The following is a 23,955-nucleotide window of genomic DNA, read 5'->3' as shown; positions in this document are numbered from 1 at the left end:
GTAATAGGGGCACAACAATATAAATAAGGGGTATAACTACAATAGTAATGGGGTAATCACTAGTATTATAGGGACCCAACAGGATCCCATGAAATTACATTAGGCAGGGCCAAATTATGGAGGTAGAACTCCGCTAATTTGGCCTTATCCTCTGATGAACTGGTACTGCATAATTCAGTGAATTGCTGCGGGTCTTGGAGCTGAGAGATACCCCTTTGCGCCAAGGTATTGATTTGAAATTGCAGCCATTGGTCTTTCAGGTACAGGCCATAGGATTTGGCCGGCTGTCTGCACTGTATAGCATCCATGGCCCAACTGGCCATGCAGGCCAATTGTGCCTCTTTCTACTGCAGCTGTTGTCTGAGAGCTTGCATCTCAATTTGTGCTTGCTGTTCTGCTTCCTGTAGATGCAAGGTTGGCTCCCCAAGACCGATTTGCAGTTCCTTTTTGCCTTGCTGTTCTGCTGTGATGTCCCCTGAGGGTGTGCCTGTTCCTCTCCTCAGCTCTTGTAGCTGCAGTCTAAGTTTTTCGTTTTCTTCCTGTAGGAACACCCGCTGGCAATTTGCCACGTGTTTAGCCATAGCCAATTCCTTTCTAGCCTCCTTGAGTTGTTCCTCCAAGGGGCCTATGTCTGCCACACCTTTTGATTTGGCTATTTTCATCCACGTGTGGGTTCGTACTCGCTCTTCCTCCAATGCAAAGAACAATGGCACAGTGAATTTCTGAGGTATAATTTTGCCAGCCTCTAAGAAGTTGTAATATGAACTCAGACTTGGCTGAGGGCTAGGCTCCTGAATATGCTCTTTCTCTACCTCTTTTGGTGGCTCTACTTCGCCCTCCCTCGGTGGTGATGAGGGTGCTTCTCCTTCCATCCTCTCTGTCTCCTTAAGCCGGGCCAAGGTTTCCTGTAGAGCATCCTCAGCATCCTGTAGCCGGGCTTTTGAGGCCAACTGGTCCAACCTATCTTGCCAAGTAGTTTTCTTCGGGCTCCCCCTCTCATAGGTGACTGATATCTTCGAGGGGGACCTCTCCCTGGGCGAAGTAGGGGCATCCTCTATAGTGATTGGGCTGCTGGATGGAGGCTGTGGCTTGCCCGTTTTTATTCTCACACTTCTCCTAGCTTTAAAATATAGAGGGACTTCCCTCTTTCTCTTCTCCTTTGGCTTAGGAGGTGTACTGAGGGCGGCCAGCACGGCTGCTGCCTCCCTTGCAAGAATGTCAGCTTTCTTCTCCTTGGGTTTTGCTTTTTCAGGGCTTCCTGTAGAAGACCCTTTTTCAGTTGATTTCTGGCTTCCTGTAGAAGCCGGTTTTGGTGTTCCTGTAGAAACAGGTGGCACCGCTTTAGTTTGTTTTGCTGAATGGGTTTTACTTTTTGACTTGGCTGCGGCTGCTGTCGAGGTACCTTTGCTGACGTGGACCTGCTCAGCCTTGTCCACTCTGCTTTGCAATCTCTTCTCTCTGGCCGTCAATATGGGTGTGTCATCCTTCTCTTTGGCACCCTTTTTCTCTTGCTTCTTCTTTTGCTCTTTCTTCTGCTCTGTGGTCGTGGGTCTCTGGCCTTTTTCTTTCTTCCCTGCGGGCACTGACTCCTTCTCCTCACTGCTGGATGAACCGAGCTCTTCGGTCAACATCCTTATATCTCCATCCTTGGTCAAATTCCTGAAGGCTTCCCATGAGAGAGGAACCTTGTATGTGTGGAGCGCATCCTCCACGAGGAGTTTAATGAGTCCATGGTGGGCTACCTGGTCTGGTGTGCCTTCTTTCAACTTGGTGGCACATTCAATCATAGACTGTAGTAGAAAGTAGGGGATGCTTAGTTTGTTCTCTACAGGTAGGTCCATCTGATGCCTTAATTCTGTGAGTAACCGAAAATGGTACCCGTATACAATGCTAAACCGGCCTTCGCAGGTGATGTACTTCATAATCTGGAGGCTAACTTCACTCCATAGTGGCAGCAAGCTGGTTCTACGAACCCCATTTTTGTCTTCTGAGAATTCCTCCTCTGGGGGGAAGAATTCCTTCTTAGCCTTCTGTCCCAACTTCCTCTCTTCTTTATCCCATGGTAACCCCATTGGGAGCTCAGTCACTCGGCTGATGAATTGTGGGGTGAGTCTGAGACTCAAACCCCTGAAGTTGACGGTGGCCAATGTTTTGGATTTCGGCTTCAGAGCTTGCAAAAACTCCTCTGCCACCTCATCATCGTAGCCCTGCAATTTGTCGCAAAACGACATCCATTGAGCTTGCGTGAACAACTCCACCACCTCAGGATTTTCTCTTAGCTTCTGTGAGTCGGTTGGTTCCCTTCTGATGAACCCACCCGGCATGGTGAAAAACTGCTGCGTTAGCTGGAGGTGGCGGGTGCCGAAGAAAATTGGCCTACTGGGTCAGAGCATAGAATTACGCCTCTGCCACGCATACAATTCACGAAAACTTATCTCCAGATGAGCCTTAACACGGCTTAATTATAACTCACATCCTGTAGGACGACAATTCATGCAAACGACAGACAATACTTGCAATTTTTTTACGACCAGACTGTAGAACGTCGACTCTGCCACCTTCGAAACCAATTGCATGGATGGTTCAGGCTTACCTTTTTAATCCGCCACCTTTTGACGTGAAGAGCCCAATTTCCTGTAGAAGCAGCTTTCCTGTAGACGCAGCGCACGAATTCTGGAGGATACTGCAGTGGTTCTGCGCCTTCTGCTGCTATCAGACGTTCGAACGGCCGAAGACTTGGAGTGTCGAGCTTCAGAGGAATGCGGATGCTCACTCGACTTCCAAACGGCTGATGATAAATGCGTGGGGTGGCGATCTAGCCGATAGATTTGAATCCGGTGGAATTCGTGGCGCGGGGGTGAGCTGTCCCTGCCGGACCGTTGGATGACGTCGTCTACTCATTCCCCTGCAAATTCCCTGACTGCTGCATCATTCTCCGCAGATCCGCCGCCATCATTTCTGTTACAACTCGTTTCTCCCCGAGTGGACGGTTCTCACGTGTCCACTACCCGTTCTTTTCCACGGCCACCATTCTACACATCCGACTAGACCAGCTGACTGGTCGACATGGCCAGTTGAATGGCCATGCAACTGCTCAACCCGTTCATTTCATGCTTGCAAACATTTCAAAGTAATATTCATGTAATTCGACGAAAGAAAGGGCGAGGCACTTACCTGTGCGGCCGCGACATGCTTTTCCAGGCTTTAGGACGACGATGACTAGATTTGCTTGCTGCTGCTGCTATTTACACAGGTCCGGATTTGCTTGCTGCTGCTGCTATTTGCACAGGTCCGGATTTGCTTGCTGCTGCTGATGATGAAGCGTATGACTCCGCTGCATGCTCCCGCTTTACTATTGCATGTTGCAGGCGATTGAATGGTGTACACTCTAGTTGGCTAAACTGCTACGGGATTCCTGTAGGATGTCCTGTAGCAGTTTGTCCTTCTCGGGTGCATGCTGATGAAGACAGTGGCATCACGATCCCGCTCGCAGGGCCCTTGGATAGCTGGGTTGAGTTTTGCATGGCATCTCGGCATCCTTTTTTCATTTAAGAATTGCTTCCTCTTGCTAATTCACTGATCTGTTTTGATTGTGCAGGTATCTTCATTGCATGTCGACAGGGGTGGTAGAAGGAGGTGACAGCAGTGTGTGAAGGTGAAAACAGTAGCTTGCATGCGTCCATACCGGACCTTGGTCGTTAGATCTCCTCATACAATTAGTTCTGGGCCGTCCAAAACTTCTACAGGAAGTTTCCTGTAGAAATACAGAACTTCCTGTAGAAAGTCTGTAACTTCCTGTAGAAGACTGAGCTGTGAGGAAATCGTGCCCATACCTTAGAGAAGATGAGTGTTCTCGGAGGAGGTGCTGGTAGGGTCTCCTGGCAGCATGATATGGACCCTTGTCTTCAAGTTGAGGGACCTCTTCTTCCTTCATAAACCTGCAACCTGCATGCATTGCCACATTGTGAACTTGCTGTCCCTGTTTTTTTTTTTTTGTGTTTGTCTATTTCTTTTTTTCTTTTTTTTTGAAAGACAGCAGGGGCGCCTCAATGAGGTTTTCACCCTTTGCCATCTGCCTCAAGCGCCTCAGAAAGGTTTTCACTTAAGGGTCTTTTTCAAACTTTTTTCTTTTTTTTTTGAAAGACAGCAGGGGCGCCTCAATGAGGTTTTCACCCCTACCATCTGCCTTGGGAGCCTCAGAGAGGTTTTCACCCAAGGATCTTTATTTTTTTTTTTTTTTTTTTTTTTTTTTTTTTTTTAAGATCTTCAGGGTATGCCCAAAACAGAGGCAGAACCCTTCTCTATGACCAGCACTGATTTCTCCACAATTTTAATGAATTCTTGTCTTGAGAGAGGTTTCCTGTAGATTTTCAGTCGATGCCCATTGACAAGCATGGGGATGGCCTCCTCATCAATGGTCCGAATGAGAATAGATCCATTGTCATGACATTTCTCCACTGCATATGGTCCCAGCCATCTGGTTCTCAGCTTCCCCTTGAAATCTTTATGCCTGGAATCATACAACAGCGCCCAATCTCCTGGCTGAAATTGCTTGTCATTGAGGTGTTGGTCATGCCACACCTTCCTCTGAAGTTGAACCACTTCTGTGTGAAGAAGGGCCTGCATTCGGTGCTCATCCAATCCATTCAGCTGCAATAACCTTTCTTGTTGGGCATGGCTGAGATCTAGGTCCAGCTGAGCTGCCATCCTCAAAGTGTTGTATTCAAATTCGATAGACAGCAAAGCTCTCTTCCCATAGACCAGCTCATAAGGTGTGAAGCCGGTTGTGGTCTTCCAAGTGGTGTTGTAAGCCCATGTGGCCTCAACCAGGCGATCTGCCCAATCCTTCCTGCTGCTGCTCACCACCTTAGTCAAGATCCCTTCCAATGCTCTATTGGTGACTTCCACCTGCCCATTTGCTTGAGGGTGATAGGGGGTGGAAGTCCTATGCTTGATTTTGTGATGAGCTAGTAGGTCTTCAATTAAGTTGGATGTGAACTGGCTTCCTTGATCGGTGACTAGCTCTCTTGGGTAGCCAAACTTGTAGAAGATGTTTTCTCTTAAGAACTCAACCACCTTGTCTTCTGTTGCTGCTTTGATTGCCTTGGTTTCTGCCCACTTTGTCAAGTAGTCGGTGCACACAATGATGTAAGATCTCTGCCTCGAAGGAGGGTTGATGGGACCCACAAAATCCATACCCCACTTCTCAAATGGCTCAAGAGTCACTTGAGGTTGGAGAGGCATTTCATCCCTTTGAGTTGGTTTCCCCATCCTTTGGCATCGGTCACATTGGCTGATATACCTTCTGACATCTTGATGAAGTGTGGGCCAATAATAGCCTGCCTGCAAGATTTTGAAGGCGGTCCTCTTTGCTGCAAAATGTCCTCCACAAGGTCCATCATGATAAGTGAGGAGGATATCAAAGACTTCCTCCTCCCTTACACAATGCCTTAAGATCTGATCAGGGCCAAGCTTGAACAGGTTGCCCCCGATCCAAGTGAACGAGGCACTTTTTCTGACGATTCTGCTCTTCTCTCTTGAGGACAGGTGCGGAGGGAACTGTGCGGAAACAAGGTAGTTTGCTATATCAGCAAACCATGGAGAGAGTACTGAAATAGAAAACAGATGTTCATCGGGCATCTGGTCATCCACTGTTCCATCCTCATCTGCAGACAAGTCCAATCTAGATAAAAAGTCAGCAACAACATTTTCTTTACCTAGTTTGTCAACGATGGTCAAATCAAACTGCTGCAACAAAAGTAACCATCTAATAATACGAGCATTCACATCTGGTTTATTCATTAAATATCTAATTGCAACATGATCAGTATGTACAAATGTTTGATAGCCAGTGATATAATGTCGGAACTTGTTCAGTGCATGGACCACGGCCAAAAATTCTTTCTCGGTTACAGTGTAGTTCAGTTCAGCCTTGGATAAGTTTTTGCTAACAAAGTAAATGGCATATGGAAGTTTTTGTTCAACTTGTCCTAAGGCTGCCCCTATGGCTTTGTTCGAGGCATCAGTGTGGATGTGGAAAGGTAGGGCCCAGTTTGGACCTCTCAAGATTGGGGCAGACACCAACTTGTCCTTTAATTCATTCAGAGCCCTTTGACAATCGTCAGTCCATTTAAACTCCACATCCTTTGCCAAGAGGCCAAACAATGGCGAGGCTAACTTGCTGAAGTCTTTAATGAATCTCCTGTAATACCCTGATAATCCTAAGAAACTCCGAACTTCCCTTACCTTTTGAGGAGGTGGAACCTTCTTGATGAGAGCAATTTTGTTAGGATCCACCTGTAACCCTTGGCAAGAAATGGTATGGCCTAGAATGGTCCCTTCAGTCATCAAGAATTCACATTTTTCAGGACTAAGGGACAGGTTCATCTCAATGCATTTGGTTAGGACTTTTCCCAGATTGGACAATGCTTCCTGGAAGTTGGACCCATAAGGAGTGAAGTCATCCATATAGATTTCCACCGCATCATGGACCAGCTCCGAGAAGATGCTCAAGACGGCTCTCTGGAAGGTAGCAGGGGCATTGCATAGACCAAAGGGAAGAACTCGGTAGGCAAAGGTACCCCAAGGACAAGTGAAGGTGGTCTTATCTTGGTCTTCCGGGCTGATTTGGATTTGGTTGTACCCGCTAAACCCATCTAGGAAAGAGAAGAACTTCTTTCCTGCCAGTCCATCCAACACTTGATCTATGAAAGGTAGAGGAAAATGGTCTTTCTTGGTAGCTTTGTTCAGTTCTCGGTAGTCCACACAGATTCTCCACTTCCCATTTTTCTTGGGAACCAACACCAGAGGGGACACCCATTCGCTATCCGAGATGGGGTAGATGAATCCGGCATCCAACAGTTTTTGCAATTCTTCCTTGACGATGTCCTTAAGGGCTGGATTCATTCTCCTCTGGGGTTGCCTAACTGGTTTACAATCCTCTTTGATGTATATGTGATGGGTACAGACCGAAGGATGGACTCCTTTCATCTCCTTATAGCTCCAAGCAAAAGCATCTAGATGACTGGCCAACAGGCTACATAGCTCCTTTTCCTGGGAAGGAGATAGGGAGGAGCTGATCTTTAACGTTCTCTCAGGGCTGAACTCCACATTTTTGACTCTGGGAGTGACAGGGTTGGTCGCACAAAGGTCCACTAAGGCGCTGGCTTGGGCATCCTCCACCAATTTCTCTAAGGATAGTGCACTGGGAGGTGGATTCTGGATCAAGGTCTCAATCAAGTCATCCTCGGTTGGGGGGTCTCTTCTAGTGGTGTCTAGGGTGCACAAAGGTGCTGAGTACACCTCATCCTCTTCTCCTTCCTCCAACCAAAGTGGTAAGTCATGCTCTAATGAGGGTTGGGCAGGAGGGTATAGGACTAGTTGCTTGGACATAGGACCATTTTTGATGGTCATGTTTCCTGCACGACAGCTTATGTAAGCATCTGCAGTGGCTAACCAAGGCCTTCCCAAAATAAGAGGGTATCCAGTAAGCTTTGCCTTTGGTTGCAGAACCAAGAAATCTGCAGGGTATTCCCAAGAGTTAACAGAGACCAAGACATCCTCCACAATCCCTTCGGGAGTCACGGTGGAGTGATCTGCTAGTTGTAGGATTGTCGAGGTCTTCCTCAAGGAACTCTGAAGGTTGAGTTTAAGCATAGTATCCCTGGTCATCACATTAATGGTAGCCCCCAGATCAATCAAGGTGTGAGGTATGATGGTGCCATTGATGTGGACATCTACTACAGGACTCCCGGGATCTAGATACTTTGGACAGATGACTTGTCCTAACATAAGGTCAGACAGCTGTCCTAAGACATTGATGGTTGAAGCATCTCTCTTTCGCCTGCCTGGGTGTCTGAAACACTTTTCCTTAACCAGTTTGTTGTATATCGGTACATCTTTGATGGCTTGGAGAAGTGGAATTTTCACACACAACTGTTTGAGCTCTCCCAGAAGCTCATCCTCCTCTGGGTTGGGTTGTGTGGTGGCCGTTAGTCTCTCAGGAAAGGGTGGAATAGCCTTTGGTTCACTTTCCTATTTATCTTCCTCATCCTCTGGGGGAGGAGGTTGGCGATCCGGAAGAGTCTTTCCAGATCGAAGATTGATCTCCTGGATCTCCACAGCATAGGTAGGGCATGATGTTTCCCCAGTATATACCTGCTGGGCCTGTCTGTTGTTGGGGTTCGGGTTCGGTTGAGCAGGCATTTGAGGTTGCCTTGGAGGAGCAGGAGGTAATGGTTGTGGTTGAGCTGGTGGTGGAGGCAAAATGGCGGGAGGAGTGTTGTATTGGGGCCTCCACCCCGATTGAGGTGCATTCCACTGAGGTTGTGGCTGGGCATGTGAGTGATACGAATGAGTAGTGGGTTGAGTATGATACTGAGGTGGGTAAGACCATGGAGGAGGCATAGACCAGGAAGGATGAGCAGGGGGGCCCCAGGAAGGCATAGGAGTAGATTGGTTGGGGCTGTAATAAGCTTGGGGTGCCCCTTGCATCCCCTGCTGGTAAGGTCTAGGTCCTTGTGGCCTCCTTTGGTTGAGGAAATAGAGAGGTTCAGTGGGGGCTTCTGTCCCTTGATACATGGCTTTAAGCCCAGGTAAGGTTGGACATTGGTTTGTGGGGTGGTCCTCCTCACAAACAAAACACACTTCAACCGAATGTAATGGGCATTCGTTCTTAGGGTGTTTCCTTGTGCACCTAGGGCAGAAGATAGCCAAGGCCCTCTCAGCTTCTTCTTTCTTCTGCTGGATCCTGAATGTGTCCAGCTGCATGGCAATGGTCTGTCTCACCTCACTCTTGAGATCTTCTAATTGATTTGCAAACTCATGTTTGGAGAAAGGAGTACCAGCTGAGAAGAGGTTTCCTCTTCCTCTTTTCCGGGCTGCCCTAGAGTGGTTTCTAAACACGGTCTTTATATCCTCATAAGGCAGTTGGTAAATATCTCCTCCAGCTAACATGTGAAGGGTATCTAAGAGGTCTTCAGGGACTCCTCGGAGCAGGACCAACTTGAGGGATTCAGGGTCAAGTGTGCACCTGGCCCGTTTATAACTAAGTTGGAACCTTTCCTTGTAATCCTCTACGGACTCATCATTTCCCATGGTCATCCGAAAGATTTCTCCCTTGGTTTCCTTGGACCTACAGTAGTCCCAGTATTTAGTGTTGAAAGCTTGCTGCATCTGAGCCCAAGTGGTGATATTGTTCCCAGGTAAGCCCATGAACCAGCGTAATGCTGCATCCTTAAGGGTTGAAGGGAAGAGTTTCAGCTTCTGCTCATCTTCAGTGTAGTCATAGGTTCGACACAGGACAACAAACTCAAATAGGAAGGTATTAGGATCTTCAGTAGTCAGCCCATGGAAGTGAGGTAAAGCGAAGGGGCTAATATTCTTCATTTTCATGTCTCCATTGGTCTCTCGGATGGGGAAGGCACCTTCTATTCTCTCATCTTCTTCCCTATTGTCAGCCATAGCTTCAGGTGGAATGGTCTCTAACTCTTCTTCTGCTATAGGATCTTCGTATATCTCAGGAGGTTCACCTATAGGTTCTTCAGGATCACTGTCACCAAAGAAGAGAGAAGGGTGACTCAGTGATGTGGTGGGGGTGTTGGGTAAGAATTTGCCTGTTTTATCACGGTTCCTACGAGGCATGAAATGGAAAGACTTTTTTGATTGCTTTTGTTTTTTTCTGGTACCTGCAAAACTGAAACAGATTGATCTACAACTAACTATTTTGCTGAAAGGAAAATGTAGAATTGAAATGAAAGCAAGAAAGAACTAATCTACTTTGCTCAAATGAAATTGCAGGAATTGAAATGCTAGTCTACGCTTGCAGAATTGAAATGCTAATCTACGTTTGCAGAAATGAAATTGCGGAATTGAAATGTTAATCTATGAAAGCAGGAAATGTCTATGCTACTTTTGCAGAATGGAAATGAAATAAACTACTTAGCAGAATGAGAGAGTAGGAAAATAGAAGAAAAGCAACAATTACTAATACTCTGACGCTTCCCCGGCAATGGCGCCAAAAAGATGGTGGGCTCCAGTATTGTAGCAATAATGCTACAACTCCTGGAGCTTCCTTCTCTAATTTTATCAACCCGGTAGTTCGTAACAAACTTGGAAGCGACGGTGCTGTATGCACAAGTACTAGCTCTTGTCTCAGCTGTCACTTGGTCAGATGGCACAAGTCCGCTAAGGCTCAAGCCAACTTCTATATGTTCTCAGAAGAAGCTTTTTAAGTGATGAACGAAAGCTATCTCAAAGGAAGTTAACCTACTTTGCAAAAATGAGCTGAAAGCCAACAAAACATGGAAACCCTAGTAAACCATAATTCTACCAGCTTAATCCTTATGATGCAACGGTGGAGGTGCAACTAAACAATGTAAACTTTGAAACGGGAACTGATACTGTTACCCGTTTTGTAGAGGTGGCAAAAAAATGACCCGATTTTCAAAAGTGGTGATGCAGAATACACATGTTTTTTTTAGAACATGGTTTTTGGAACTTTAATTTTTTCATGTGCATTAAGTTTTAGAATGGTAATGATTTTCATCCTGATTTTAAAAAGTGAGTATTCTGCATCACACCCTTTTTTTAAAAGACCTATTTTTTGACTTTAAATTTTCTAGTGTGTGAAATGTAAAAAATTATTTTCTAAATTTGATAGTTTTTGAAGTGGTCATTTTATTCATATTTTCTTGTTCTCTATCTTAATTTTTTTTTTTTTTTTTAGTGGGGTTTTTATTGTTTTGCGTTTTTAAATTAGAAAGTCGATAGTTTGAATTTTAGATAATCTACATATTTATACATCTTTAATTAATTTTTCAATCCACATGAAATAATTGTTTCTAAAAAACAACATTTTTTAACAATGGACATAAAAATAACCATTTTTAACATAAATATAACAAAAAAACTAAACATTTTGATAATTTTTTGCTAGAATTAACATGTCAAAATCACAATTTTTATACAAAAATATTAACTAAAAATGGTCAAATAATAGTTTTTTTTATGAATTTCATGTCAAAAAAATAATAATAACAACTTTTTTTTTTCAAAAAATAATAATTAACTTAAAAATCAATGCGAAAATCACAGTTGTGCTCTCCCCCGCCCACCCCTCCACCGCCACCGCCCCCGCCCACCCCTCCACCGCCACCGCCCCCTCCCCGCCCACCCATCCCCCGCCACCGCCACCGCCACTGCCCCCCCGCCCACCCTGCCCACACCTTCCCCGCCCCCCCTCCACCGCCACCCCGCCCACCCCGGTCCCCCCGCCCACCCCTCCACCGCCACCACCCCCTCCCCGCCCACCGCCACCGCCCCCTGCCCGCCCACCCATCCCCCGCCACCGCCCCCTCCCCGGCCCCCCCGCCCACCCCTCCCCTGCCACCGGCCCCTCCCCGCCCACCCCGCCCACCCATCCCCCACCACCGCCCCCTCCCGGCCCCCCTGCCCACCCCTCCACCGTCACCGCCCCCTCCCCGGCCACCCCTCCCCCTCCCCCTCCCCCGCCCCCTCCGCGGCAGCGGCACCCCCAGGCCGCCTCGCCCCGCCCGACCGGCGGCGGGTCGATTCCGGGAATCGACCCGCCGCCGGTCGAGCGGGGCGGGGGGGCCCGGGGGTGGCGCTGCGCGGATCTAGAACACATCTACCCAAATCTTCAAGTAATTTCGAATCAAACAATGAATACTTTATTCTCCCACCTTCACATGCAATTGTTTTATTTCTAGACGCACGTTAGGAGGGACAATGTCGAAAATGGATCCACCTTTTTTAAGAGTTGATCTAGTCTATATACTCGTCGCACTTCATTTTATCCCATTCTCTTCTCTTAAACTTCTCTTTTCATTCCTTTTTTTCTAGTTTGTTTCCTCCTATTTGAATTCTCTCATGCATCCCCCTAGCAACTTCCCCTGAATCCTTCTTCTTATTCCAAGAATGGAGGTGAGACACCTCTTTAGTCTTCCTAGTCGTCTTCATTTCCGCAATGCCTAAGGAATTGATGTATTTGTGACCTACTCCTCCACTTGGGAAAAAAAGAAGTTTATTCTTCAATATATCTCCCACTTCATAATCTCCATTAAGAAGATTGTGATGATCACATGGATTTTTATTAGTGTGGGTTGTTGCAATATTCCTCCTTTTGAAGATTCTACCTGCATCGACTACACCATCATTCAATACCATTGCTACTGCTAAAAACGAATAACAAGAGAAACCAACTACGTGTCTTCATGCCCTGTCTTTGACAATAATACTTCAATTATTGATGATGGAGCCTCTCACCACTTCAATCAATAAAACTGTAGTGTAATGAAAAGTGAGGATTATTGATAAAAAGTAATCCTCACCTTTATCAATTGAGGCTAAATGAAATACGAAGGCATATATAATATAAAATGTGGGATGATCTATTAATGGTAACACCAAAGGTAGGGCAAAGAGAACTATAAGGAGGTGAATAAGCATATTCAGGTCGAATACGTTACCAAACCAACAATTGCTAAGAAATCAAACCACTCAAAAGGCTGAGAACTTTCATCGCAAGGTTTGTTAGACTTGACTAATTGCTTAAGTTCATCGTTTAGTCACTCAATCTAATTCATTGAATTCATTATTGCAAAGGGAGGTGAATAGGCTTATTGCAAAGGGAGGTGAATGGCTAACCAGACCAACAACTTCTGAGATATAAAACCGCGGAAAAGCATGGAATCTTTGTTCCCAAGTTCAATTAGACTTCACCAATTCCTTAAATACATCCATGGTTCACTTGATTCAATTTCTTAAAGTCACTACGGACTCGACGTTTTATTGATTGATTGTTTCAGGTTGAGGAGGATTGATTGTTTCAGGTTGAGGAGGATTGCAAAGGGTGGTGTAATCAAATTTGTATACATTGTCAACTTTGCTATATATATATAGTGGGAAGAACATGGATTGCTTGGACCACTTAAAGTGTGTTTTGATAATAATATATAAACTTGACATTCAAACACAATACCAATACTTCAATTTTTTTACTTTAATCCATAGTGACAACGTTGAATGAAGTAATTGACTGACAAAGATTGAATTGCAGTAGTCAATACTTTGACATTCATCGTAGGATAGAACAATTGACTGACAAACATTATAAATTTCATATTGCATAATTCAAACATCCTATCCCAAGGAAAGTACATACATTTTATGATTTTAATGATTTGTATGCAATAAATATGTTGTTTATTGTATGTATTAAAATAAGTGGTGTCAAAGAAAATTGATGTAAACCCAGGCGAATAATCAGTTGGAATTTATTAGAGAAGGTTTTCCTAATTTTTAAAATCATTCAAATACATACATACATACGCGTTGTTAAATTACTTTTATAAATCATGTGCTAAACTTGTGACACAACCATGTTTATCTTGCCCGAAAAAACCGTTAAAGAAAACCATGCATGTTCGATGACCTATTCAACCTCACCCACATGTAAGTTTGGTATTAATACCTTCCGTTTCTATTCGTTAGCTCCAACTCTTCAATTAAGATATATATATATATATATATATATATATATGTGGTTTCTCTACATGCTTTTCCAGGGTGGCAGAAGTGTTTTAATACAACCAGGCAAACAACAATGGGTAAAGCTATCTTGTGCACGATATCATTTCAATATATCATATTGAGTGAATTCGAATTGAAGATTTTGAAATTTCTAAACATACGAAGAAAGTCTACTCTAATGATTTTCAAACTATTTCAAAAATCTACACTCAACATACAAATGCGGGAGAAACATAAATTCTCAATCTAACTCTGACAAATAAGCATGTGAAAACCTAAAGAACCCATATTGATATTCCACGAAACAGGGACGAGCCAAAGCAATGCAGGAGATGTGAACTTATTCTACCAATTGCAGCGTGAAATGAATTTTGGCTATTATAAACAAGAAGCTCCATGTCTTTCATGAGACGAGGAGATATTCTTTTGACAGCAGTAAGTTTTTGTGCATAACAATAAAATTATCAATTCCCAAGTCTGGGCGAATAATCCGTTTGAATATATAAACTAGAGCTCACAAGCTCCGAAGCCGGTACGGGTCGATTCCTGGAATCGACCCGCCGCCGGTAGGGCGGGCGCAGCGCAACCCCCGGGCCGCCCCGCCCCGCCCGACCGGCGGCGGGTCGATTCCGGGAATCGACCCGTACCGGCTTCGGAGCTTGTGAGCTCTAGTTTATATATTCAAACGGATTATTCGCCCAGACTTGGGAATTGATAATTTTATTGTTAATAAAAATAAATTCCAACTGATTATTCGCCTGGGTTTACATCAATTTTCTTTGACACCACTTATTTTAATACATACAATAAACAACATATTTATTGCATACAAATCATTAAAATCAATCCACAACGAACCATGCACAAGGTGTCTCATTATGGTAAAATAAAGTTACTATTGAATTGGACAGAAATATCAATATTACTATGAAGCGGAAAACGCTTAGCATCATCAAATTGCAGTTACTTTTATTTTCCAAATAAAGCAGTTCGGGATTTGGTAATTCTTTCAGAAAAACGTGCATCAACTTGGGTTACGGTTTCTTCACCTTGTAAAATAATGCCACTTAATTCATGCATTCCATACATCTTTACCTCTATCTTGACTTCTATATATGTAATACAAGGTAAAACTCGTAAATATTAAACTCTTTTTTTATGTGATTAAGTGAAAAGTAATTAGTAAACTAGACGGCTGTCCATCCATTTACCTCGCAAACAGGACAGTTGGCCATCCCATTAACCCTGCGAACACCAAAATAATGACAACACAACTTGCTATTTCTGTCCGCGGCCAGTGTTTTTGGGAAAAAAAGCACTCACTACAGAAAAGCAGCCGCTCCACCCTTCCAACGGTCACTCCATTTTTGCTACAAGCGGAAAATGCTTAGCATCATCAATAAAGCAAGAATATTGATACAAGCGGAAAACGCTTAGCATCATCAATAAAGCAAGAATATTGATACGTTTCAGGAAATCGATAGGCCAAATGCTTTGGGTTTTTATGAATTTGAGCCAATTGAGAAGCGAAAGTCATCCACTGTAAAGATAATGGACCCTTAGTACCTTTTTTTTAATCTCCTTCGATGTTGACATAAATAAACAAGCATACTGACACCCTTCGGCCAATCGAGAGAGCAAAGAATTCCACCGCAATTCCTATCTCTTTGATGTTTTGTCAGAATATTTATCAGGAACGCCACCACTATGAAGCGAGAATGAACAGACGACAGTAATTTCGCATGTTTTTATTGGCTTTTTTTAATACAAAGTTGTCTCCCTTCTGTTTTTCCTCGTAAAATAAAACCACTCAAATCTTTAGAAAGGAAAACAATTTATCCTCATAAAATAAAACCACTCAAATCTTTAGAAAGGAAAACAATTTATCAATGAATTATGTGCATTAGTCGTCTTCATTTCCACAATGCCCAAGGAATTGATGTATTTGTGAATAATCCATCTGAATATATAAACTAGAGCTCACAAGCTCCGAAGCCGGTACGGGTCGATTCCCGGAATCGACCTGCCGCCGGTCGGGCGGGGCGGGGCGGCCCGGGGGTGGCGCTGCGCCCGCCCAACCGGCGGCGGGTCGATTCCGGGAATCGACCCGTACCGGCTTCGGAGCTTGTGAGCTCTAGTTTATATATTCAAACGGATTATTCGCCCAGACTTGGGAATTGATAATTTTATTGTTATGCACAAAAACTTACTGCTGCCAAAAGAATATCTCCTCGTCTCATGAAAGACATGGAGCTTCTTGTTTATAATAGCCAAAATTCATTTCACGCTGCAATTGGTAGAATAAGTTCACATCTCCTGCATTGCTTTGGCTCGTCCCTGTTTCGTGGAATATCAATATGGGTTCTTTAGGTTTTCACATGCTTATTTGTCAGAGTTAGATTGAGAATTTATGTTTCTCCCGCATTTGTATGTTGAGTGTAGATTTTTGAAATAGTTTGAAAATCATTAGAGTAGACTTTCTTCGTATGTTTAGAAATTTCAAAATCTTCAATTCGAATTCACTCAATATGATATATTGAAATGATATCGTGCACAAGATAGCTTTACCCATTGTTGTTTGCCTGGTTGTATTAAAACACTTCTGCCACCCTGGAAAAGCATGTAGAGAAACCATATATATATATATATATATATATATATATATATATATATATATAATATCTTAATTGAAGAGTTGGAGCTAACGAATAGAAACGGAAGGTATTAATACCAAACTTACATGTGGGTGAGGTTGAATAGGTCATCGAACATGCATGGTTTTCTTTAACGGTTTTTTCGGGCAAGATAAACATGGTTATGTCACAAGTTTAGCACATGATTTATAAAAGTAATTTAACAACGCGTATGTATGTATGTATTTGAATGATTTTAAAAATTAGGAAAACCTTCTCCAATAAATTCCAACTGATTATTCGCCTGGGTTTACATCAATTTTCTTTGACACCACTTATTTTAATACATACAATAAACAACATATTTATTGCATACAAATCATTAAAATCATAAAATGTATGTACTTTCCTTGGGATAGGATGTTTGAATTATGCAATATGAAATTTATAATGTTTATGGGCATACAGAAATATGCGAACACAGTTGGTTTAGATATCAAGACAATCCACACGTATTATTTCATCTTGTCGTCGTTATTCAGTTGTTTCAGATATCAAGACAATCCACACGTATTATTTCATCTTGTCGTCGTTATTGTGAATTTTTTTAATATCATTTTCAACGGTTTAAATAACACAAATTTGGATTTTACTTTCAATTTTTCCAAAATTTCAAGCATCATAAAATTTAAGAATTTGAACTAAATCAACTCCAATAAATTGAAAAATTTAGATTTTATTTTCAATTTTTGGAAAAATTCAAGTACCATAAAATTTAAAAAATTGCACTTAAACAACTCCAATAAATTAAAAAATTTGAAAACAGTTCTATAGTCTCACTTGAGTAATGAATTGTTTGGTTGCGAAATTCCACGATACATCTCGATCGACAATAAAACGCACTCAAACTAAATAGAATTGCCAAAGGTGTTTTGAAGAGGTTATATATATATATATAATTAAAAAGAAATAATAATAATTTAAGTAATATAATTTTAAATAATATAAAAAATGAGTATAAATTTATTTTGATTTCAAGTTTATTCACCGATAAGGTGGACGATTAAATTCTGTAACATATATAGAAATAAAAATGATCTCTTTCTAAATGAATTAAAAACTAATTTGCTTCCTTTATCTAGTATAGACAACATAGAAGACCTCTATCATAATTTTACTACAACCCTCTCATATTCTATTAACAAGTTCTCAATTGAAGTTTCAAATAATAAAAGAAATAGCAAAACCAATTCATGGTATGACAAAGAGTGTAAAAGTGCGAGGAGAGCAATTAAGGAAGCTGTTGATGAATCTCTTAAAATGGACAAGATAAAAATATATAAAGCCCTAAATAAAAGGAAAAAGAGGCAATACATTCGTCAAAGACAAGGGAATCTCTTACACCTCTCTAAGCTAGCTCCTAAGAAATTTTGGAGGCAAATTCTGACTAGGAAGACTAAAGAGGTGTCTCACCTCCATTCTTGGAATAAGAAGAAGGATTCAGGGGAAGTTGCTAGGGGGATGCATGAGAGAATTCAAATAGGAGGATTCTCATATATATGATTGCGCTTAGTTAAAAAACAACCGTGCATATTCATTGAACCCTTATGCTTTGGAACAATACAAATATTAGGATTGGATAAGTTCTTTAGTGATGCATACGCCCTTTGGTTGGAAGTCCTCACATGTATAGTGTATTTCAAGACCATATTACACTTCATGGACTCTTAAAGACTATTGTAATATATTGTATTTTATTATATGATACTGTGAAGGATGCCTCTTAGGTCAGCAATGGTCCAAGTAGCATGTTTTTGAAAAATTAATTGTATATATTAAATTTGTTATTTATTATGTGAATGTTTGAGCAACGATATCTATATTTGGTCGAGCTCTATTATTTTGTCTGTACTCCAATTATATATAGTTAGCATTATAGTTTTGATGAAAATTTTAAGGTGACGTTAGGTTGCCTTCGCATCCCCGACTACAGGTTTCGAGGGTGGACGTCAGCTTGTATGTGCGATACAACGGACAGAGAGATAGTACGCGACAGAGAGACTCAGCAAAGTGAAAAGACGCAGACATTCTCCATTGACGGGCAGCTTGGGTTTTACCAATTCCACGCATCAAATGACGATCCACATTACCAATTCCACGCAGCGGCACCCCCGGGCCGCCCCGCCCCGCCGGACCGGCGGCGGGTCGATTCCAGTATCAACACTTTCGTTCTGAAGCTATATTTTGCAGGAAAATTTCGTAGAAAATTTCGTAGTCACTGCCATTTTTAAAACAGCCGCAAAATTGACACCTAAAAAAATAAATCATTATTCCAGTATCAACACTTTCGTTCTGAAGCTATATTTTGCAGGAAAATTTCGTAGAAAATTTCATAGTCACTGCCATTTTTAAAACAGCCACAAAATTGACACCTAAAAAAAAAAACATCGTTCCAGTATACACACTTTTCGTTTTGAGCACTGTTTTTGTGGTTTTTTTGGGGTTTTTGGGCCAGAGTTCCCGTTTTGAGTTTATAGTTCCCGTTTCAAAGTTTACATTGTTACTACTGAAAGTGATGCCATTACTTCTATTGAGAGGAGATGCATGTGTCTAACCTACTTTCATCTGAAGAGAACATGTTTTTGTATTTTTGCTCAAGTTGTTGGAATTATTATGACTATGCTTCTTACTGGGTCTTGACTGTGCAGGGGTAAATCAAGGGGAGGAAGGCTTGGAAAAGGTCAGGAGGACTCTGAGAGGGTCTAAGGGATCCCTCACATCATCCCAGAGAAGTTCACAAAGTTCAGATGCCTGGCAACCGTGTTTGCAAGCTTCTACAGGATGTCTGCAGGGGATTCTACAGGAAGTTCAGGATTTCTACAGGAAGTCCCGTAATTTCTACAGGATGTTCTGCAATCGGAGTTTTGGGTGATGGATGAGTGAATGAGCTGTATGGGTGGATAGGGAGGTAGGAGGGGAGCTTGTGATGGCTTATGGACAGAGAGATGAGATGGAGAGGGGGTGTGCAAAGCTGGTTGGTCTAGAGGAGGGTAGAGGCAATGGAAGGCCAAAAAGATTGAACAACGTGGACAAGAGAAGAGTTGGGAGGCAAATGATCTAACTGGGAGATGAGTAGATGGCCTAGGCACGACTTAGAAGGATAAGGAAATGATAGAGTGGTGCTGCGCAGTGTAAATGAAACAAATCACCCCTGTCTTGCATATAACCGAAATCTCATCAACCTACTCTAACTGTTTTTTTAGAAACCAGAGAACAACAATGTCATTTGTAAGGGAAATCGTGTATGGTGCTGAAACAAAGAGTTATTCCACAAGATCTAAATGCATGGACACTTCTACAAACATGAATATTACGTTAAAGCTTGCATGAACATGTAAAACTGTGTTTTTGGTAGTTGGCACGGTCTGCACTTCCAGTCCCCAAACAGAGGTGAAAGCGAGTGTGCAACCAACCCTTTTTGGAACTTAGATTAACTTCAATCCTCTTCCTCTAATCTAAACTACTGAAGCAATTGTGTTCATAAAACTAACCTACGTAACCACACCAAAATAGTCAACTCAGCAAACTGTGTTTCCAAGTGCATGTAAAGGAAAAGAAATATAACTCTGAAAGAAAGACAAGTAACAATACAAAGGAAGGAAGCCTTAGGCTCTCAGGTTGGGCCCAACCCTGAGAGCTTAAGCTCCTTTAAGAACTCAGAGCTGCCTCAAATCTGCCTGCTTTTTAATTAAAAGATAATAGTCAAAAGTCTGATAACATGCCAAAAATGTCTTACAAAGAGCAAAACAGAGCTATAGCTCGTAATTCAGAATCTGCAACAAAGTTTCAAAAGTTCCCATCGAAGGCTACAGCCTCAACATTTATACATTATGAGGGCCAAGCTGGCCTCCTAAATTAGTGGGGCTTGGCTGACCAAACTAAAAGTAAACTACTGTTCCCTTAGAATCCGTTGGCTGCCTTCTAGCTCGGTGGTGATAGCTGTTGGAGCTCGGAGTTGTGGGTGGAGATCACGAGGAAGGCCATTCAATGCCGTGGACAACCTTCCTACAAAACCTCAATGCCACCTTGGCTGTCTCCTAGCCTTCATTTGTGTGGTTTTGCTCCATTAAATGTCAAAAAACCTGAAATAAACATATGTTAGCCACCTAGGAATAGTGACTGCCCTTCATTCGTGCAAATAACATAAATATACTAAAAAATGATGCATAAGTCATGAAAAATGAGGGGTTGAGCAAGGGTAGTGAGGCCAAATGAGCCCAAAATGTTACCAAATTTGGGGCTCATCATCTATCTTTTATCCACATACAACCTGCATCTACACTCGTTTCACTGTAAAGCATTGAAGGTAATAATAAAATCTAGACTTACATGGTCCTAGTTTGAAGTAATGCGATTGAAGAGGTTTTGTCTGTATCTAGCGGTTGTTTGACAAAAATGCAATGATTCCTCTAAACACAGGGAGTGCACAGAAGGTCAAATACCAACGATCTGATATTTTGTATGGTTTGGCTAGTCGAGTGGGGCGTCTGATCAAATTAGATGAGCATACAACTAAGCTTTAAAAGGGGTCCTATTCAAGTGCTTTTAAATGATATCACTTGGAAGCTTCAACATAGTACTCAGTATCATCATACAGAGGGCCACCCAAAAACAAATCATTTGATCCTTCCGAAGTTTGAAGAATCAAGTCACCCTTTTTTAGAAGGCCATTGCCACTGCCATTTTGAGCAATTATTTTAATGTTAAAACATGGGATTGCTAGCATCACTGACCTTGAATTTACTTTCCTGGGCGCCCCACAAAAGCAGGAATAGAAAGTTGGCACCCATCAATTTTAACAACAACGTGTTGACTTCTTGGATAAAACAATATCTTTTCAAATTTGTTTTTCTCACTAGCATTCCTTTTATCTCTCGAAACAAAGACCAGTTCATCTTCAAGATTGGCTCAGTCAATGTACTGATATACAACAATGTTGCTTGGTCCATTAGAAGTTGAAACAAGTTTGACATCATTGATCATATCTATATGTAGAAATTTTGAATAATATGACACTTATTCACAGAGATTATCCTGATTATACACTATTGCGGAATACATGCATAATACATAACCTCCTCTACGTTGATCATCAATTTTGCGGAATTAAAAACAATGAAACATCAATCGCATGCGCACATTAACACAGTATGTAACCCGGGGAAAGCATACAGCTAAAAACCCCACACTATCTGTATATTATAATGATTGAGAACATGTAACAATACATAATACAATACTCCTCACAAGGACTCAGTACTATCTCCACTTGTTACACACAAAACTAGCTCAGATCTGAATCAATCACAGGTTCAAATCTCCTCTGCTGCTTGCCTGCCTCTACTGCGCAATCCTGCATGAGAATAGATGAGTATGGCTGATACAAACTCGTATTTCCTTGGCTGAACCACGCAATCCTCATTGGAAATACTCAATCCATTGATTGTGCAAATCTCATGCACAACTATAGTCACAACTGATAGCAATCTCAACCTCTAACACCCGTCTCCATTGAATTGTCCATGCACTGAGTTAACTGATGTATTCTTTAGTTGCTTTATGAGTTAATAATTAGTGAATTAATTTAACAATTAATTCACATCACTCATCACTAGTGTATTTGCATTTAAACTAAATACAACTAGTTCAACCAAGTCAAACTGAACACAACTCCATCAACTCCTCAATCAACTCCACCAAACTCAACCACATGAGTTCTAACTGAAGTCCATCATGCAATAGCTCAACTGACTCATAAGAAAAGCGTATTTCCTTCTGACAGCTGCATGTGCCACATCTGTATCTCAAACTGAAGTGCTCCAAGAGGATAAGATAATGTTTATAGTCCAAATATTATTATGAGCTAATAATATTCGACTGTTCTATTTTTACCCTGGCAGTCTAAAAATAGAAACCGCCCGTATGTCTAAAAATAGAAGTCCATCTATTTTTACCAACATGACCAATCATCCACAAATAGCTTCCTGCAACTCATAGACCATGATCCATATGTCTAAAACTAGACATAGTCTAAAAATAGACTTTGCGCCAAAAATAGCCTGCGAGCCCACTTAGTGAAGGCGACTTCTTTCCACTAAGCTCCATCATCTTGTTGCATTCTCAACACTCCCTCTCAACAAGATATGGATTATCAGCAACCCCTATCCTACCTCGGTGGTATTCGAATTTGCTCCTGGTGAGCGCCTTCGTCAAGATATCAACATCCCGATCCTCCGTTGGAATGTATGAAAGTAACATGATTCTCTGCTGCACACAATCTCTGATATGATGGTACCTGATGTCAATATGCTTAGATCTATCATGAAATACTGGATTAGCTGAGAGTTTAATGCAACTTTGGTTATCACAATAAATCACAGTAGGCTCCAAGTATGAACCGAACAACCCGACCAGGATCTTCCTCATCCATATAGCCTCGCATGCAGCCAAATTTGCTGCCATATACTCGACCTCTGTTGAACTGAGTGCCACGGATCTTTGCTTCATGCTGTACCAAGAAACTGCTGTCGACCCGATACTGAAGACCCCTCCAGATGTGCTCTTTCTGTCCGTTCGGATCCCTGCCCAATCTGCATCCGTGAAGCCACATATCTTCGCCTCATCCTCCTGTCTGTACCACAATCCATATCCTGATGTGCCTCTAAGATAACGCAATACATGCTTGCCTGCCTTCCAGAAGATCTTGGTTGGCTTAACCATAGCGTGTGAAAGTTGGTTAACAGCATAGCATATATCGGGTCGTGTATTGACTAGATACATAAGCGACCCCACCAATTGTCGATAAACAATGGCATCCACTACCTCCGCCGAAGTAGCATCCTCCTTCCTCCAACCTCTAGGAAGAGGAGTATCAACAGGCTTGCAGCCATGCATTTTGAACTTCTCCAGTATCTCCTGAGCATACTTACCCTGAGAAACAAATAGTCCATCACTGTGCTGCCAAATTTCCAATCCCAAGAAATAATGAAGGAGGCCCAAGTCCTTCATCTCAAACTCCTTAGCAAGATCATCCTTGCATGAAAGTATCAACAGCTCATCACCTGTTAGAATCAAATCATCTACATAAAGTACAATGATAAGCAACTTACCCTCCACCACAATTTGGTATAGGTTAGGATCCGCCTCACTCTTGGAGAATCCAAGTCCGGTGAAATAATTGTCTATCCGTGTGTACCAAGCACATGGTGCTTGTTTCAACCCATACAACGCTCTCTTGAGCCTGCACACATGCGACTCATTGTTGAAGATCTCAAAACCTTCGGGCTGCTCTATGTACACCTCCTCCTCAATGACTCCGTTGAGGAACACAGTCTTCACATCCATCTAATGAATGTGCCACCCCATCTGCGCTGAGAGAGAAAGAATCGTCCGTATGGAAGAATACCTTGTGACAAGTGCAAAGGTCTCCTCATAATCGATCCCCTCTATCTATGAGAAGCCTCGGGCAACAAATCTTACCTTGTACTTCTCCACACTCCCGTCAGCTGCCTGCTTCACTTTGTAGATCCATCTCGAACCCACCACTGATTTCCCTTCCGGTCTTGGACAATCTCCCATGCACTGTTTCTGACAATCGAATCATACTCTTCCACCATGGCATCTACCCATGCGGGATCCTCCACAGCTTCCTCGAAAGAGGATGGCTCAGTCACAACACATTTGCTCACAAGAGCCATGTATCTAGTGTACC

At 42.4% G+C, this 23,955-nt stretch overlaps 1 pseudogene; it reads right to left on the bottom strand.

Moving 5' to 3' along the window:
- Positions 1-20,775: 20,775 nt before the first annotated feature.
- LOC149193824 (uncharacterized) overlaps positions 20,776-23,955 on the bottom strand; it is a 98,043-nt pseudogene continuing 94,863 nt past the window's right edge.

This window comes from Pinus tabuliformis, chromosome 2_2 (genome assembly GCF_031772625.1).
Source record: "Pinus tabuliformis cultivar Carrire ecotype Pingquan chromosome 2_2, CPIR1, whole genome shotgun sequence".
Classification (NCBI taxonomy): domain Eukaryota; kingdom Viridiplantae; phylum Streptophyta; class Pinopsida; order Pinales; family Pinaceae; genus Pinus; species Pinus tabuliformis.
This window is presented reverse-complemented; position numbering and strand designations above follow the sequence as displayed.